This window comes from Schistocerca gregaria, chromosome 3 (genome assembly GCF_023897955.1).
Source record: "Schistocerca gregaria isolate iqSchGreg1 chromosome 3, iqSchGreg1.2, whole genome shotgun sequence".
Taxonomy (NCBI): domain Eukaryota; kingdom Metazoa; phylum Arthropoda; class Insecta; order Orthoptera; family Acrididae; genus Schistocerca; species Schistocerca gregaria.
In genome coordinates, this window is record NC_064922.1 from 160,963,633 (window position 1) to 160,983,392 (window position 19,760).

General features: G+C 43.6%; 2 pseudogenes; one reads left to right on the plus strand and one right to left on the minus strand.

Moving 5' to 3' along the window:
- Positions 1-1,282: 1,282 nt before the first annotated feature.
- LOC126357337 (5S ribosomal RNA) lies at positions 1,283-1,402 on the minus strand (annotated as a pseudogene).
- Positions 1,403-19,316: 17,914 nt separating this feature from the next.
- LOC126357296 (5S ribosomal RNA) lies at positions 19,317-19,436 on the plus strand (annotated as a pseudogene).
- The last annotated feature ends 324 nt before the right edge of the window (positions 19,437-19,760 follow it).

Sequence of the window (19,760 nt, forward strand, 5' to 3'; positions counted from 1 at the left end):
AGATCACTGACTTTATCTCTAATGCTTTTAATATTTTGATGACATATTCTAATTCCTTCTCTGTTTGCATACCTGACCTCCGAGGAAGGTGACTCCTTAGTTAGACGGACTTCCTTTAAGCTGGTATACCTATCAGCTGACTTGAATCTAGAAAAGGTGCAGCTCTAACACTAACTACTACGGGAAGTTTTCCATGAAGGATTCCACCAGCACCCACTACCCTGCCACCTAAAAGCTTTGACAGCCTTCGCTTCCCATACTCATTGAGGTGCAGGCCATGACTAGTGAAATCCGATCTACTGATACACTCAACTGGCTCTGGCTTACCGGCCGACATAAATCGCAAGGAAAATTTTTGGGACATAATCGAGAGGTCCCTTCGTGCACAAAATCTGGCACCGGTTAAACCTTCACTAGACAGTTATTGAGGCAGCATGGCTGAATATTTCTGCAGGGTTCGTCCAACTACTTGTTGAGTCCATGTCGTGTCGAGTTGCTGCAGTACTCCGGGCAAAAGGAGGCCCGACACATTACTAGGAGAAATCCGGTGACTTCAGTCACCACGTGAAAGCTTTCTGGTATCTTGCAAGCAAAGTTAACCCTTGATGGAGTAGGGAAGGAGAATATAAGAACAAGTAAAGGAGAACTTTCCTCGGCAAATGATGTCGATAACTAAATTCCAGAGAGAAGTTTCTGAAGATGTACGTTTTGAGACAGCATTGTGTGGAAGTGAATAGTGGGTTGTGTGAAATATTGAAAAATAAAAGAATCGAAGGGTCTGTGTTGCAGCATCACAGAATGATACATTAAATTTCGTTGACTGAAAGAAAAGGTAATAAAAGGTTCTCGTTACAGTTGGTTAGGAAACGAGTACGTGGAAAACAGTAAGTGGAAGAAGGACAGAATGACAGGACATGTGCCAAGGTGTCAGGTGTCAGGAGGATAGGACAGAGATATGAATGTATTCTGCAAATAACTGAAGATTTTGGGCGCATTTGCTACTCTGACACGAAGAGATTGGGACAAGAGAGGAAATCCTGGGAGCGCATGAAACCAATCAAAACACAGATGCCTCTGTCCCTCCCTCGCATAAAAAAATCTGTAATGTTCTCTACTAACGTGTCGTTCCTTAATTAAGCAAATTGTTAGTCTTTTTCTACTACTCTAGGCATACGGGCAGCACGCTTATTTCCCGGTCATTGTTAGTTTTCGTGTCTCTTGTTGCTACTTCTTAGTCAAGTAGCTACTAAACTGGCCTCACAAGGCCTGACTGCGCCATGCATGCCAACAGCAACCCGGCAAACCCAGACGGTTACCCATTCAAGTGCCAGCCGAACCCGACAGCGCTTAACTTCGGTGATCTGACGGGAACCGGCGTTACCACTGCCACAAGGCCGTTGGCATATGTTTCCCTTAACTCAGCACAAAAGGGATACATATCAATTCTCCTTGCACTGCCTGGAAGTAAAAAATTAAGCACGCAGAAGCCTTAGCCCGATATCAATGAACATTCGTAAAGAGTATGTGCGAGGATGTGATGAAAGAAATGCCTCGAAATATTTTATACGAAAACTCTTAATGGTGCTTAGATGAAACAGACGTTATGACCGTTTTACATCGTTATTCTCTCTGTCTACATATTTTCAGCCTTCTGCCACTATAGGGCTCTGAATTGTACTCTGTAAAGTGTCAGTGTGTAACTTAAGTATGTCGGTGGTTGGGAAACATCGTGCTGTAATCGAGTTTCGTGACCCAAAATCATAGACTGGCGTAGATAGGTGTGGCACTCTGACCTTCAGCATGACAATGCCCGACTAAGGACTATCACTGCGACATCTACAACAGTCCGGCACCATGACTTGTCTGTCACTGATCTTCCTTCGTACAGTCACTCCTTGGCCCAATCCGCTTTTCATCTGTTTCCAGAACCTGAAGTATATCTCCGATCACTTCGCTTTGAAAATGACGAAGCGGTGCAAGCAGACGTGAGGTTGCAGGTTAGTCAACAAAGTCAAACATTCTACACTGACAGTATGAACAGACTAGTCTCTCGTTGGGAGAAATGTGTTTGTCGCTGGGGTGATTATGTTAGAAATTCAAGTGTTGACCTGAAGAATAAAGACATAGAATGTTGTTGTCTTATTGTAAAAACCTCGAGCTGTGACACACAAAATTCAGAGAGCCTATTTTTCACCGTGACCTCGCTCAGGATTAGGGTTACAGCTCTCTGTGACACATATAACGGCCACCAGAGTGCATTAGTGTTGTCCGTGTTTAGTATTGTTACCATGAATGTGGCCCTGGTAGAGTATATGATGGACGTCAACAGTGTCAGACACTGAGTAATCGCTGTGAAGGACGTGGGGATCCAAATACTAGTGTGAGATAGTTTCAATCAGCACTCGACATACTTTTAAAGGGGCTTCCATTTGGTCGGCTGGTCTAATCGTGCAATATCCACATTCTTGAGACTTTCTGATGTGGATTGCATGGGAACGTGAGGGCAATCATAATCGTCTTTGTTTGTTTGTGTCCCATTTCACTTTAAAGTGGTAAGCAACATGCCGATAAGTAAATTAACAGATAAGTTTGGAGAGATTATCTTCGCAAGTATGCTATATAAAAATGATCCTCACATAAAAGTTAATTTTGCAAAATACCCCATCACGGTTAATTAATTCTTAAAAATGAATATATTTCTTCAAATAACTTAATAATTTACAGGAATGTAGCCGGGTGACATCGCCGGCAACCACCGATGTTTCGACGGAAGCACACCCTGCCATCCTCTAGGCAAACTGCATCAAGTAAGCGGTGTACAAGGGAATTTAAATTCTGGGTTCTCAGAGAAATCCGGAATGATAACACTTACTTGCGCTGTAAACACTAGCGCCATCACAAAACAAAGGTGGCCGACGTCGAAAGTTACCTACAGTGGAATTAAAAATCAGTTGGTGTGGTAGCATAAACTCTGTACTTCTGTTTCTTGACCAAGGAGCGCTGGACTCCATGCAGACTTTAAACGATAACCGCCATCCTTGTTGATAAACCTACTTCCTAATTTTATTTCAACTGCTTCCTTAACAGCGCTTTCACAATAGCTGGAACTACATGTCATAATCCATTGTATTCAGTAGGTTGACCGGTGTCAAGTCAATGTTCTGCAACAGCCGATTTGCTCGGCTGTTGTAAGCATGTGTGTGGCATATGCACAATATGCTGGTGTTCCTGCGTCGTGATAGCCTGACCAATTTATGACATGCCACAACTATGAGGAAAAGTAGACATCCTCTTTAGGAATACCAAAATAATCATTTACGGAACCTAAAAGCAACCTGTTCTTAGACAGTGGGCGAAAAACACAATTTACGTCATATTTCCGCAAAATATGACCAGTCGTGTTAGAAATGACCCCTGCGTTAATGAAAATGGCCGTAGTCTTTGGGAAACTTCAGTATATTATCATTCACCCGAAGAAAAGTAGGTCGATACCGCTACGTCTGATCTGCCTTTCACTGTAAGATGGACTAACTCAGCTCACAAACTGTCAGTGTCCGAGATGACAAGGGCCCTGTGTACCTAGGTGTTAAGTTCGCCATCATGTTGAGCCGGATTGTGACAACTATCAGCCTGCAGATACAAGCCTGTGTGAGTAGGAGTCGTATAAAGGACAGGTACCGAAGTACCGTCCACCTTCCTTCTAACTAGCACATCAAGGAAGGGTAGACAACCATTATTTTCCACGTCCATCGTGAAACAAATATTCGGGTGCAAAATGAGATTTTCACTCTGCCTTTCGCGAGCACGTGCTCTACCGACCCTTTCTTTAGAAATTAAATGAAATAAACATTGTAGTGCTAGTTTACTGACTACGGAGTTTGTGCCTTTGCTTTGTTAAAAATACAGCGATCCAACTATTATGGCCCTTTTTAAAAATTGTTTTTAGGGCTAGTGCTCTACAAACTTGTTCACTTGTGCACTAAACTCTTTTTAATTTTTTTGTTGTTGCAGAGAGAACAAACTCGTACTACATGGAGCAAAAGTTGCAGGTAATGAGAAAACAAATAATAACATCTAGGCTGTGAAAATTAAAACGACGTTATCCGTAAAATAACCTAATATTCCTTGAAAACAAAAAACATAAATAGGTAGGCTACATTTTCGCAACATCCTTTTTTTAACGTAAATGAGTATACAGTCTCACCATCAGCATCATCTCAATTTTTTATTAAATTCAATTTTTAGGGGTCAACAAAGGAGAAAGGAAACATATAGGCTGCAGACAGAGAGCTATGCGTGAAAAGGATAAACGTGTGTCAGGCGAAAGAAAACCTAGAAGAGGAGGAGCAAAGAAAAGTGAATGAAATTAGGAATATTTTCCTCGCCATTCTCCACTTGCCGCGCCATCAGAACAACGTGCATTCTGTCATTGACCGTTAAAAGGGGAATGCCCCAAGCAGCTCAGGCTCCCAGTGTAAATTAAAACTTGGAACCCAACATTGTGGGAATTTGGACTAATCGACAGCTGAAAATCCAAGCATCCCCCCAAAAGCAACACATCACTTATACAACGTAGCAGCTCAAATTCGGCAGAATGTTATTGAAAAGAACGAAGTAATCATTAATTCAGATTTGGAAAAAATTTAAGTTGTCGGGAGAAATAAACCACAATGCAAATTTCATAGCATAAAAAAATCAATACGACCTCTATTAAATTTGAAAAGGCAAACACGACAGGTAATGCGAAGTGGCGGCAAGACATGAATGAATAATATTTCAGAGCCCTGATAAATTACATCAAGATCTTCAACAATATAAGGGAAAACAGTCACAGTAAGACGCATTAAAGCAAGAATCAATTACAGAACCAGAAGATATGTGGAGGGTCACAAAGTAATTGCATGGGATCACACTGCAATCCACGTCGATTTATCACCACATACAGAAGTTACTGCTCTCCAGGAGACATTTCAGAAGTAAGTGGGGGCCCACCACATTACAGGCGTACTTCAGCCAACTTTATGCCAAGAGAGCAACAAGACAGTTACAAATGATAGATAACTTGAAAATTGTAAAGTAACAGTAAAATAGGGATTTCTGATGCTTCAGGAACTACTACTGGACTCTCAGGAAAGGTTCCAAGCCCAGACCGTTGAAAGCGTTTCTCGCCTGGACATAAGTCGGCACGGTGATTGTTGTGTTCAACCCGATGCAATTTCTGTCTTTCTAAGTCAACGTGAAGGTACTAGAATCACGGCAAACCTGCAGTGGTGCACCAGGAAAATAACCCTTGACTCCCAGGTAAGATTCCAAGCATAGCCTGTTTGAGCGTTACTCGCCTCGACATAATAAAGCATCGTACTTGTTGTATTCAATGCAGATGCAATTTCTGTCTCGCATATTCATTGTGAAGGTCCAAGGGTTACAATAAACCTGCAGTGGTGCATTGGGAACTACTACTGAACTCGTAGGAAAGGCACTGACGATTTGTAGCGTTACTCCCCTGGACATAAGTCTGCATTGTGCCTGTTGTATTCAATCCGATGCAATTTCTGTGTTTCATCGTCAATGTGAATGTCCAAGAGTTACACTAAACATGCATTGCGGCATCGGCTACTACGTTTGCACTACCAGGAAAGGTTCGAAGCACAGATCCTTTGAAGCAGTTTTCGCCTGGACAGAAGTCGGCATGGTGCCTGTTATAATGAATCGCGATGCAATTTCTGTGTTTCATATCATTGTGAACGCTCTAGAGTTACAGTAAACCTGCAGTGGTGCATCGGAAACAACTGTTGGTCTCGCAGGATAGGTTCAAGCAGAGACAGTTTAAACCACTATTCGCGTGAACAGAAGTTTTCAAGGTCCCTGTTGTATTCAACCGTTGCATATTCTGTGTTTCGTCAATGTGAAGGTCCAAGAGTTACAATAAACATGCATTGCTGCATCGGCTACTACTTCTGCACTCCCAGGAAAGGTTCATAGCACAGACCGTATGAAGCGTTACTCTCCTGACGTGAAGAGGGCAAAGTGCTTGATGTGTTGAATCACGGTGCAATTTCTGTGTATCATATACACTGTGAAGGTGCAAATGTGACAGTAAACTTGCCTTGGTGTATTGGAAACAACATATTGTCTCTCAACAGAGGTTCAGAGCACATCCCTTTTGGAGCGATACTCGACTTGACAGAAGTCGGGATGGGCCCTATTGTATTAAATCCCGAGGAAACTACTGAGCTCCCAAGAAAGGTTTTAAGCCGAGACCGTTTGCCACGTTACACCCTCGGAGAGAATTCGGCATGGTGCCTGTTGTATTCAAAACGATGACATTTCAGTGTTTCATCGTCAATGTAAAGATCCATGGGTTACAGTAATCTTACAGTGGTGCATGGGAAATTAGTACTTTATTCCGAGAAAAGGTTCCAAGAACAGACCGTTTGAAGAGTTACTCTCCTGGACAGAAGTCGGCATGGTGTTTGTTGTATTGTATCCCGATGCAATTTCTGTGTTTCATCGTCAATGTGATGGTCCAAAGACTACAGTAAACCTGCTGTGGTGCATCGGAAACAACGACTCGCCCCCCCCCCCCCCCCCCATAAAGTTTCAGGGCACAGACCGTTTTAAGCGTTATTCGCTCGGGCTAAATTCGGAATGGTGTCTGTTGTATTAAATCGCAATGATATTTCTGTGTTTTATCGGCAATGTGAAAGTCCAAGTGTTACAGTAAATCAGTAGTGGTGCTCGGAAGCTACCAGTGGGCCCCTGAGAAAGGTTCCAAGCACAGACCGTCTTAAGACATACTTGTCTGGAGAGAAGTCGGTGTGGTGCCTGTTGTATTCAATCCATATTCAATTTCAGCGTTTCATCGCCAAAGTGATGGTCAAAATGGTACAGTAAACGTGTAATGGTGCATCGGAAACTACTACCGGACTCCTACGAAAGGTTACAAGCACAGGCCGATTGCATCACTAGTCGCCAGGACAGAAGACGGCATGATGGCTGATGTATTTAGTGCGATGTAATTTCTGTGTGTCATCGTCAATGTGAAGGTCCAAGAGTTACAGTAAACCTGGAACTCTGCAAACGGTCTCTGCTTGTAAACTTTCGTGGGAGCTCAGTAAATTGTTTCCGATGCAGAAGTCGGCACTGAGCCTTTTTATTTCATCCCCGATGCTACTTCTGTGTTTCATCGTCATTTTGAAGGTCCAAGGGTTACAATAAACCTGGAATGGAGATTCGAAACTGCTTTTGGAATGCCAGGAAATGTTCTAAGCACAGACCGTTTGAAACGTTAGTCCACCGGACAGAAGTGGGCATGGTGTCGTATGCATTCGGTTCCGAATCAATTTCTGTGATTGTTCGTGAATGTAAGGGTCCAAGGGTTACAGTAAACCTGCGGTGGTGCATCGGAAACTACTGCTGGGCTCTCGGGAATCTTTACAAGCACAGACCTTTTCAAGCGTTACTCCCCTGGACATAAGTTGGTATGGTGCATATTGTAATCAATCCCGATGCAGTTTCTGTGTTTCATCGTCAATGTGAAGGTCATAGGGTTACAGTAAACGTGTAGTGATGCATCGGAAACTACTACCGGACTCCTAGGAAAGACGTCAAGTGGAGACCGTTTGCAGCGTAAAACCCCTGGACAGACGTTGGCATTGTGCCTTTGTTGTTCAACCTCGATGCAACGTCTGAGTTTCATCGTCTATGTGAATGTCCAACGGTTACAGTAAACCTGTATTAGAGCATCTGAAACAACTACTGAAGTGTTGGAACGGCTCCAAGCAGTGACCGTTTGAAGCGTCACTCGCCTGGACAGAATTCGGCGTAGTGCCTGTTGTATTCAATCCCGATCTAATTTCTGTGATTCATCTTCAATGGGAAGGGCCAAGGGTTACAGTGAGCCTGCTGTGTTGCATCGGAATGTACTACTGGGCTACCAGGAAAGGTTCCAAGCACAGACCGTTTAAAGCGCTACTCCCCTGGACAGATGTCGGCATGGTTCTTGTTGAATTAAATCTCATGCACATTCTGTTATTCATCGTCAATGAAAATGTTCAAGGTTTACAGTAAACCTGCAGTAACGCATCGGAAACTACTACTGGACTCCCAGGAAAGGTTCTAATACAGGCAGTTTGAAGCGTTACTTCCCAGACAGAAGTCGACATCTTGCCCGTTGTATTCAAATGCGATGCTAGTACTGTGTTTCATATTCGCTGTGAATGACCTAGGGTTACAGTAAACCTGCAGGTGTGCATAGGAAACTACCACTGGACCACCAGGAAAGGTTCCAAGCACAGACCCTTTGAAGCGTTACTTCCCTGGCAGACGTCGCATAGTGTCGGTTGTATTCAATCCAGATGCAAGTTCTGTGATCCTTCGTCAATATGTGGGACGAAGGATTACAGTAAACCTGCAGTGGTGCATCGCAAACTACTGCTGGACTCCCAGGAATGTTTCCAAGCACAGACCCTTTCAAGCGTTACTCCCCTGCATAGAAGTAGGGATGGTGCCTCTTGTGTTCAATCCCTATGCAATATCTCTGTCTCATACTTATTGTGAAATTACAAGGGTTACAGTCAACATGCATTTGAAACTAGTACTGGACTCTCAGGAAAGGTTGCAAGGAGAGACCGTTTGAAGCGTTACTCGCCTGACAGAAGTCGGCATGCTGTTTGTTGTGTTGTATCCCGATGTAATTTCTGTGTTTCATCGTCAATGTGGAGGTCCTAGGATTACAATATACCTGCTGTGGTGCAACGGAAACAACGCCTCCAATCCCAACACAGTTTCAGGGCACAGACCGTTTTAAGCGTTATTCGCTCGGGCTAAATTCGGTATGGTGTCTGTTGTATTGAATCGCAATGATATTTCTGTGTTTTATCGCCAATGTGAAAATCCAAGTGTTACAGCAAATCAGAAGCGGTGCTCGGAAGCTACCAGTGGGCTCCTGAGAATAGTTCCAAGCACAGACCGTCTTAAGGCATACTTGTCTGGAGAGAAGTCGGCATGGTGGCTGTTGTATTCAATCCATATGCAATTTCTGTGTTTCATCTTGTAAAGTCCCCACAGCAAATACCATCTACCACGCAACACTTAATCATTTTCAATCAAACCATCCACATTCACTCACTGATTTGATTTTTTCGTAATATATGCGGCGACAGCTCGTCGACGCCAAAGTATTTTCTAATGCGTTTATTCTTTGAAATAACAGAGATGCATATATGCATTCTCCATCTACATCTACATGACTACTCTGCAATTCACATTTAAGTGCTTGGCAGAGGATTCATCGAACCACAATCGTACTATCTCTCTACTATTCCTCTCCCGAACAGCGAGCGGGAAAAACGAACACCTAAACCTTTCTGTTCGAGCTCTGATTTCTCTTATTTTATTTTGATGATCATTCCTACCTATGTAGGTTGGGCTCAACAAAATATTTTCGCATTCGGAAGAGAAAGTTGGTGACTGAAATTTCGTAAAAAGGTCTCGCCGCGACGAAAAACGTCTATGCTGTAATGACTTCCATCCCAACTCGTGTATCATATCTGCCACACTCTCTCCCCTATAACGTGATAATACAAAACGAGCTGCCCTTTTTTGCACCCTTTCGATGTCCTCCGTCAATCCCACCTGGTAAGGATCCCACACCGCGCAGCAATATTCTAACAGAGGACGAACGAGTGTAGTGTAAGCTGTCTCTTTAGTGGACTTGTTGCATCTTCTAAGTGTCCTGCCAATGAAACGCAACCTTTGACTCGCCTTCCTGACAATATTATCTATGTGGTCCTTCCAACTGAAGTTGTTCGTAATTTTGGTTGTTAGAGTGGTAACTAGGACAGATTCTGGAGTATCTGTTGAGGGATTGACGTGTTTCTGAGAGATACATATTCCGCTTTTCTTCTCGCTAAAGCGAGCCAATTAACATTTGTGCCGTTAGCGGTTTGTTTTGAAGAGAAAGAGATTGTAAAAGGAAAATAATTACGGCGTGGAATCACCGGAGTTCTGGACATGTAATGGAGATGGATTTAATACACGATTTCCTCCATAAATGAGGTTTGTTCTGACTTTTTTGTTCTGGTCTTGACTTTTTTGTTCTGGAGTGAATGAACGAATGAGTTTTTTCTGAATCATATGTTGATCACGTTGGACCTGTAATTAGTGGGGAAGTTTCAGCTGTGTCGAAGAGAGCCTGCAATCACTGAGTCAGTGTTAAATTGTCCAAAAATGCTTCGTACACATCTGGAATTCGCAATCTTTCGTAACAGAAACAAATTGTCCAAATGATTGATTCTCCCGACTGACTGCATTGTTAAATAATAATAATAAATGTAAAGATCTCTTACAGCAAGCCACCGATGATTACCAAGACGAAAGAAGCCACCAAAGATTCTATTTGGCTGATTCTTTTTATAATAAAATCTTATATTAAAAACTATATAGATAAAAGAGAGAAAGAGAAAGACCGAATGAAAAAAGAGATAATACTAATAATCCTCCATTAGTCTAATTTTTCGCTTGTCTTATCACGGATCAGTCAAGAACTAGGAGGGCCTTACTTTACTGTATAGACTTGTGTGTGAAGGTGAAGGGATCTTAAAGACAACAGATACACGTCTATACAGACAAGACATTACACAGAGATAGCAGCTAGCTGCATTGATCATCCATTCTTAAATTAAAGAGACGGCAACGTATTATCAGAACATTTAAAAATGCTAAAATCTCCAATGTGAAGCTGAAAGGTGTACAGTAAACGTGTAATGGTGCATCGGAAACTACTACCGGACTCCAGCGAAAGGTTCGAAGCCCACGCCGTTCCCAGCATTAGTCGACAGGACAGAAGTCGGCATAGCGGCAGTTGTATTCATTACGATGCAATTTCTGTGATTCATCTTCAGTGTAAAGGTCCAAGGCTTACAGTAAATCTCCAGTGGTGGACCGGAAACTACTATTGGACTCCGAGGAATGGTTAAGAGCACAGAGTGTTTGCAGCTATACTCTCCTGAGCAGAATCGTGATGGTCATTATTGTATTCAATTCCGAGGTAATTTCTGTGATTTATCGTCAATGTGACGGTATAAGAGCTACAGTAAACCAGTGGTGGTCCATCACTAGCAACTACTGGACTCCCAAGAATGAGTCCAAGCACAGACAATTTGTAGCGTTACTCGCCTGGACAGAAGTCGGCATGGTGCCTGATGCATTTAGTGTAATTTCTGTGTGTCATCGTCAATGTGAAGGTCCAAGGTTTACAGTAAACCTGTAACTCTGCAAACGGAGTCTGCTTATAATCTTTCCTGGGGGCTTAGTAGTTGGTTCAGATGCAGAAGTCGGCACTGTGCCTTTTTAATTCACCCCCGATGCTACTTCTGTGTTTCATCCTCATTTTGAAGGTCCAAGGGTTACAGTAAACCTGGAATGGAGCATCGGAAACTGCTTTTGAAATGCCAGGAAATGTTCTAAGCACAGACCGTTTTAGCGTTAGTCCGCCGGACAGAAGTCGGCGTGGTGCCTTCGATGTATTCGATCCAGAAACAATTTCTGTGATCGTTCGTCAATGAGAGGGTTCAAGGGTTACAGCAAAAATACGGTGGAGCATCGGAAACTACTACTGGACTCCAAGGAAAGTTTACAAGCACAGACCTTTTCAATCGATACTGCCCTGGACAAAAGTTGGTATGATGCCTATTGTAATCAATTATGATGCAGTTTCTGTGTTTCATCGTCAATGTGAAGGTCATAAGGTTACAGTAAACGTGTAGTGGTGCATCGGAAACCACTACCGGACTCCTAGAGAAGACACCAAGCGTAGACCGTTTGCAGCGGTAAACCCGTTGAAAAAACTGCAGTGGTTGTCGGAAGCAACTAATTAGCTCCCAGGAAAGATTCCAAGCTGAGGCCGTTTGCCGAATTACACCCCTGGACAGGAGTTGGCACTGTGTCTGTTTTACTCAATCCCGATGCAACATCAGTGTTTCATCGTCAATGTGGAGATCCACGGGTTACGTAGCCCTGGAGTGGAGCATCGGTATCTACTACTTTAGTACCAGGAATGGTTCAAAGAACGCACCGTTGGAAGCGTTTCTCGCCGGCACAGAATTGGGCTTAGTACCTGTTTGTATTCAGTCGCGATGCAATTTCTGTGTTTCATCGTCAACGTGAAGGTCTAAAGGGTACGGAAAACCTGCAGTGGTTTTCTACTGGAGTTCGAGGAAAGTTTCCAAGCACAGACCAGTTGGAGTATTACTCCGCTGGACAGAAGTCGGAATGATGCCGACTGTATTCAATCCCGATGCAATTTCTGTGACCCATAGTCAATGTGAAGGTCCCAGGGTTACGTTAAACTTCCGGTGGTGCATCGGAAACTACTAATGGCAGCCCAGAAAAGGTTCCAAGAACACATCGTTTGAAGCGTTGCTCCCCTAGACAGAAGTCAGCATAGTGCCTGATGTATTCAATACGATGCAATTTCTGAGTCTCAACGTCAATTTGAAGGTCCCAGGATTACAGTCAACCTGCAGTAGTGCATCGGAAACTACTACTCGACTCCCAACAAAGGTTCGAAGCACAGTCCGTTAACCCTTATACCTTCACATTGACGATGGATCACGGAAATTACCTCTGGATTGAATACAATCATCATGCCGACTTCATTCAGGGGACCAACGCTTCAAACAATCTGTGCTTACAACCTTTTCTGGGAGTCGAGTCGTTGTTTCCGATGCACCACAGCAGGTTTACTGTAACCTTTTGACCTTCACACAGACGATGCATCACAGAAATTGCTTTTTGATTGAATAGAACCGGCACTATGACCACTTCTGACGAGGGGAGTAACTCTTGAAACTGTCTGTGCTTTGAAACTTTCCTGGGAGTCCAGTAGTAGTTTCCGATGCACTACTGCAGGTGCAGCAGAATCTACTATGGGACTCCTGAGAAAGGTTCCAAGCACCGACCGTTTTAAGCATTATTCGGCCGGACAGAGCTCGTCGTGGTGCCTCTTGTATTCAATCCCTATGCGATGTATGTGTTTCATCGTCAATGTGAAGGTCAAAAGATTACAGTAAACCTGCTGTGGTGCATCGGAAACAACGACTCGACTCCCAATAAGGTTTCAAGGCACAGACCGTTTTATGTGTAATTGGCTCGGCAGAAGTCGGCATATTGCTAGTTGTATTCACTCCCAATGGAACTTCTGTGTTTCGTATTAATTCTGAAGGTCCAAGCGTTACAGTAAGACTGAAGTGGTGCTTCGGAAAGTACTACTATACGCTCAGGAAGTTCTAAGCACAGACCGTTTGAAGCGTTACGCCCCTGACAGAAGACAGCATGGTGCCTGTTTTATTCAATCCCGATGCAATTTCTGTGTTTCATATTCATTGTGAAAGTGCAAGGGTTACAGTAAACCCCCAGTGGTGCATTGTAAAGTATTACTGGAGTCCCAGGAATGGTTTCAAGCACAGGCCATTTGATGCTATTCTCGCCTGGACTGAAGTCGGTATTGTGCCTGTTGAAAGCAATCGCGATACAATTTCGGTGTTTCATCTTCAATGTAAAGATCCAAGGGTTTTAGTAAACCTGCAGTGGTGCATGGGAAACTAGTACTGGATTCCGAAGAAAGGTTCCAAGAACAGACCGTTCGAAGGGTTACTCGCCTGGACAGAAGTCGCCATGGTGTTTGTTGTATTGTATCACGATGAAATCTCTGTGTTTCATCGTCAATGTTAAGCTCCAAAGATTACAGTAATCCTGCTGTGGTGCATCGGAAACAACGACACGGCTCCAAATAAAGTTTCAGGGAACAGACCGTTTTAAGCGTTATTGGCTTTTGCCGAAGTCGGCATGGTGCCTGTTGTATTGAATCCCGATGTTATATCTGGTTTTTATCGTAAATGTGAAAGTCCAAGTGTTACAGTAAAACAGAAGTGGTGCATCGGAAACTACTAGAGGACTCCTGAGAAGGGTTCCAAACACCGACTGTTTTAAGCGTTGCAAGTCTGGACCGAAGTCGACATAGTGGTAGTTTTGTATTCACTGTGAAGGTCCAAGCGTTACAGTAAACCTGCAGTGGTGCACTACACCTACACTTCACTGCTTTACTGTAATACTTGGACATTCAGATTGATAATAAAACGCTGAAGTTTCGTCGGGATTGAATACAAAGGGTCCATCCCGACTTCTGTCCAGACGAGTATCGCTTCAAATGGTCTGTGCTCTGAACCTTTCCTAGGAGTCTAGTACTAGCTTCCGATGCACCACTGCAGGTTAACTGTAACCATTGGACCTTCACATTGACGATGAAGCACAGAATTTTCAACGGGATTGATTAAAACAGGTCCCTTGCCGACTTCTGTCCGAGCTAACAACGCGTCAGTCTGTCGTTGCAGCCGTTATCGTGAGTCGTGTCGTAGGTTTCCGATGAACCACTGCAAGCTTACTGTAACCCTTGATCCTTCCCATAGACGATGAGACTCAGAAATTGATATGGGATTAAATTCAACAGGCCCCATGCGCTGTTCTGTGAAGGGCACTGACGCTGTAAACTGTCTGTGCTTTGAACCAATATTGGGATTCCAGTAGTTGTTTCTATTGCACCGCTGCAGTCTTACTGTAAACCTTACACATTCACATTGACGAAATTGTATCGTGATGGAATACAATAGGCACCACCCTGACTTCTGTCGAGGTTAGTATCGCTTCAAACGGTCTGTTACCTGGACGTTTACTGTAGCCCATGGGCCTTCACATTGATGATGAAACACAGAAATTGCATCGGATTGAATACTACAGGCACCATGCCTACTTCTGTCCAGGCAAGAAACGCTTCAAACGGTCGGTGCTTGTTACCATTATTGGGAGTTCAGTAGTAGTTTCCAATCGACCACTGCAGGTTTACTGGAATCCTTGGGCTTTCACAATGCGTATGAAGCATCCGGACTGAATACGACAGGCACCATGCCGACTTCTGTCCAAGGGAGTAACGCTTCAAATTGTCTGTGCTTCGAACCGTTCCTGGGAGTGGAGTAGTAGTTTCCGATGAACCTTTGCCGGTTTACTGTAACCCTTGGACATTCACTTTGACGATTAAACACACAGAAATTGAATCGGATTGAATACAACAGGCACCATGGGGACGTATGTCCAGGGGAGTAACGCTACAGATCGTCTCTGCGTTTCCTACGACTTCAGTAGTAGTTACAGATGCACCACTGCAGGTTTACTGTAGCGCTTGGACCTTCACAATGAATATGAGCGACAGAAATTGCATCGGGATTGAATACAACAAGCACGATGCTTAATTATGTAGAGGCGAGTAACGCTCAAACAGTCTATACTTGGAATCTTACCTGGCAGTCAAGGTTTTTTTTCGATGCACCACTGCAGGTTTACTGTGATTCTCGTACCTTCACATTGACTTAGAAAGACAGAAATTACACAGTGTTGAATACAACAATCACCGTGCCGACTTTTTTCCAGGTCAGTAACGCTTCAAACGGCCTGTGCGTGGAACCTATCCATGCATTTAAGTAGTAGTTACAGATGCACGACTGCAGGTTAACTGTATCACTTGGGACTTGACATTGATGATGAAACACAGTAATGCTATCGGATTGAATACAACAGGGACCATGCCGACTTATGTCCAGGCGAGTAACGCTATCAATGGTCTGGGCTTTGAGCCTTTCCTGAGAGTCCAGTATGAGTTCTCGAAGCACCAGAAATCTCTGGTTTACTGTTACTTTACAATTTTCAAGTTATCTATATTTTGTAACTGTCTTGTTGCTCCCTTGACATAAAGTTGGCTGAAGTACGCCTGTAATGTGGTGGGTCCCCACCACTAATTAAACCTTACTAACCTAAGGACGTCACACAACACACAGTCATCACGAGGCAGAGAAAATCCCTGAGCCCGCCGGGAATCGAACCCGGGAAACCAGGCGCGGGAAGCGAGAACGCTACCGCACGACCACGGCCTGCGGAGTGAAGACTGCGGCTATTTTCATTAACGCAGGGGTCATTTCTAACACGACTGGTCACATTTTGCGGAAATATGACGTAAACTGTGTTTTTCGCCCACTATCTAAGAACAGGTTACTTTTAGGTTCCGTAAAGGATTATTTTGGTATGCCTAAAGAGGATATCTACTTATTCCTCATAGTTGTCGCATGTCATAAATTGGTCAGGCTATCACGACGCTGGAAGGCCAGCATACTGCGCATATGCCACACACGTGCTTACAATATCCGAGCAAATCCGCTCTTGCAGAAGATTGACTTGACACCGGTCAACCTACTGAATATAATAAGGTGGCGATTATGACATGTAGTTCCAGTTGTTGTGAAAGCGCTGTTAAGGAAGCAGTTGAAATAAAATTAGGAAGTAGCTTAATCAACAGGTATGGCGGTTTTCGTTTAATGTCTGCATGGAGTCCCACGCTCCTTGGCCAAGAAACAGAACAGAGTTTATGCTACCACACCAACTGATTATTAATTCCACTGTAGGTAACTTCTGACGTCGGTCGCCTTTCGTTTGTGATTGCGCTAGTGTTTACAGCGTGTGTAGGTTTTATCATTCCGGATCTGTCTGAGAACCGAGGTTTATAATTCCATTGTACAGCGCTTACTTGATGCAGTTTGCCTAGAGGATGGCAGGGTGTGCTTCCGTCGAAACATCGGTGTTTGCCGGCGACGTCACCCGGCTGCATTCCGGTAAGTTATTAATTTATTTGAAGAAACGTTTTCATTCTTAAGAATTAATTAACGGTGATGGGGTATTTTGCAAAGTCAACTTTTAAATGAGGATCATTTTTATATACCATACTTGCGAAGATAATCTCGCCAAACTTAAAGTGTTAATTTACCTATCGGCATGTTCTTTACCACTTAAAAGTGAAATGGGACACAAACAAACAAGTAGGTGTTGCATTATTTTCCCTCTGTACGTACCCGCCAAATTTCCTCGAGATCTATTATTGACATTTTGGGAATATTTCATGTAAGCAAAACACTGTTTTACTGTTCCTTCACAATTTTCAAGTGCCGCCATTGAGACCATACTCCGGATGTGTTATCGACTCATGATTTTTTAATTTTTAAATAATGATCACTGCTACGTTATTTACCTTATAATTTCGTTTGCAGTAATTGATCCGTCAGGCTGGAATATTTTATTTTATAAATCTTTTTAATCTTATACATTTTGTACTGGCTTTTATACAATTGTATGTTTTACCGTCGGTTCAGCTTCGACACATGAGGTCTCGGCTCAAGAGATTCTTAGGTTTTTTTTCTTTGTGTAGCTCTCTTGTCAGAAACTCGAGAACAGCCGCAATAAAACTCGGCGCATTAGCTTGAAAACAGTGCTATGTTACTGACTCTTCGCTGAGAAAATTGCGTGTAGAATTGACAGAACATTCAAAATTTTATAAATTTATTTTTCTAATGATAGTTTAGTCAGACAAAGTTTAGACCACAGAATTTTAAGCCACCAGGACCGTCATGACCTGTTTGTTTTCTCTCTGGCGCTAAGCATTAATCGTTTTTTTTTAAATTATGACTTAGGCTTTGTGCAACGATGATTTCAAACGTTCATACCATCGTATGCCTGCCACCAGCACCCATTAACACGAATAGCAGCTATCATGTATGAATGAGCATTGTTGACTTGAAAGATGGCACCGAGGTATTATCAAATGAGAGGTTACACTTTGGGACGATGTCCTAGGCGGTGCGTTGTGCAGCCAATTAGTCGCTACCAGCAGTGACCTGAAGTTATGTCCTGTGGCATGGGGCCAGGAATAACACTGCGGTGCCTCCCCGAAACATCGGGACAGTGGGATCCCTACCCCGATGGCCACCACACTCACCGCAAAACGGTATGAGTGGGAGTGCAGAATATTAACTCACCACTAAGCACAATACTACGGCTTTCGTCGGCAGTCCACCGTTCCTGGTCACGACAACACTCCAAATGCAGCCGTTTGTGTTGTGTTCTTGTCGACGTATGAGGCGATAATTCCTTAGTAAGGCTCTTGCCAGTCTGCGCGATAAGGTACAGTGTTGCAGGGATTCCATTACTTGTTCACGGTTGGCAGGCGGACGTGTGAAGGGTTTTCGATGTGCCTGGTGCACAACACAGCGGCCCTTCCTCGTGGTTGTCAACGTTGTTGACCGTGACCTTGACGACGATTATGATTGCCCTCACGTTCCCATGCAGTCCATATCAGAAAGTCTCAAGAATCTGGATATTGCACGATTAGACCAGCTGATCAAATGGAGTCCCACACTGCCGCCCCTTTGAAACTCTGTCGAGTGTTGATTCCGCTGTCTCACACTAGTATTTGGAACCCCACGTCCTTCACAGCGATTACTCAGTGTCTGACACTGTTGACGTCCATCATATACTCTACCAGGGCCACATTCATGGTAACAATACTAAACACGGACAACACTAATGCACTCTGGTGGCCGTTATATGTGTCACAGAGAACTGTAACCCTAATCCTGAGCGATGTCACGGTGAAAAATAGTCTCTCTGAATCTTATGTGTCACAGCTCGAGGTTTTTACAATAAGACAACAACATTCTATGTCTTTATTCTTCAGGTCAACACTTGAATTTCTAACATAATCACCCCAGCGACAAACACATTTCTCCCAACGAGAGACTAGTCTGTTCATACTGTCAGTGTAGAATGTTTGACTTTGTTGACTAACCTGCAACCTCACGTCTGCTTGCACCGCTTCGTCATTTTCAAAGCGAAGTGATCGGAGATATACTTCAGGTTCTGGAAACAGATGAAAAGCGGATTGGGCCAAGGAGTGACTGTACGAAGGAAGATCAGTGACAGACAAGTCATGGTGCCGGACTGTTGTAGATATCGCAGTGATAGTCCTTAGTCGGGCATTGTCATGCTGAAGGACAGAGTGCCACACCTATCTACGCCAGTCTATGATTTTGGGTCACGAAACTCGATTACAGCACGATGTTTCCCAACCACCGAAATACCTAAGTTACACACTGACACTTTACAGAGTACAATTCAGAGCCCTATAGTGGCAGAAGGCTGAAAATATGTGGACAGAAAGAATAACGATGTAAAACGGCCATAACGTCTGTTTAATCTAATCACCATTAAGAGTTTTCGTATTAAATATTTCGAGGCATTTCTTTCATCATATCCTCGCACATACTCTTTACGAATGTTCATTGATATCGGGCTAAGGCTTCTGCGTGCTTAATTTTTTACTTCCAGGCAGTGCAAGGAGAATTGATATGTATCCCTTTTGTGCTGAGTTAAGGGAAACATATGCCAACGGCCTTGTGGCAGTGGTAACGCCGGTTCCCGTCAGATCACCGAAGTTAAGCGCTGTCGGGTTTGGCTGGCACTTGAATGGGTAACCGTCTGGGTTTGCCGGGTTGCTGTTGGCATGCATGGCGCAGTCAGGCCTTGTGAGGCCAGTTTAGTAGCTACTTGACTAAGAAGTAGCAACAAGAGACACGAAAACTAACAATGACCGGGAAATAAGCGTGCTGCCCGTATGCCTAGAGTAGTAGAAAAAGACTAACAATTTGCTTAAATTTAATTAAGGAACGACACGTTAGTAGAGAACATTACAGATTTTTTTTATGCGAGGGAGGGACAGAGGCATCTGTGTTTTGATTGGTTTCATGCGCTCCCAGGATTTCCTCTCTTGTCCCAATCTCTTCGTGTCAGAGTAGCAAATGCGCCCAAAATCTTCAGTTATTTGCAGA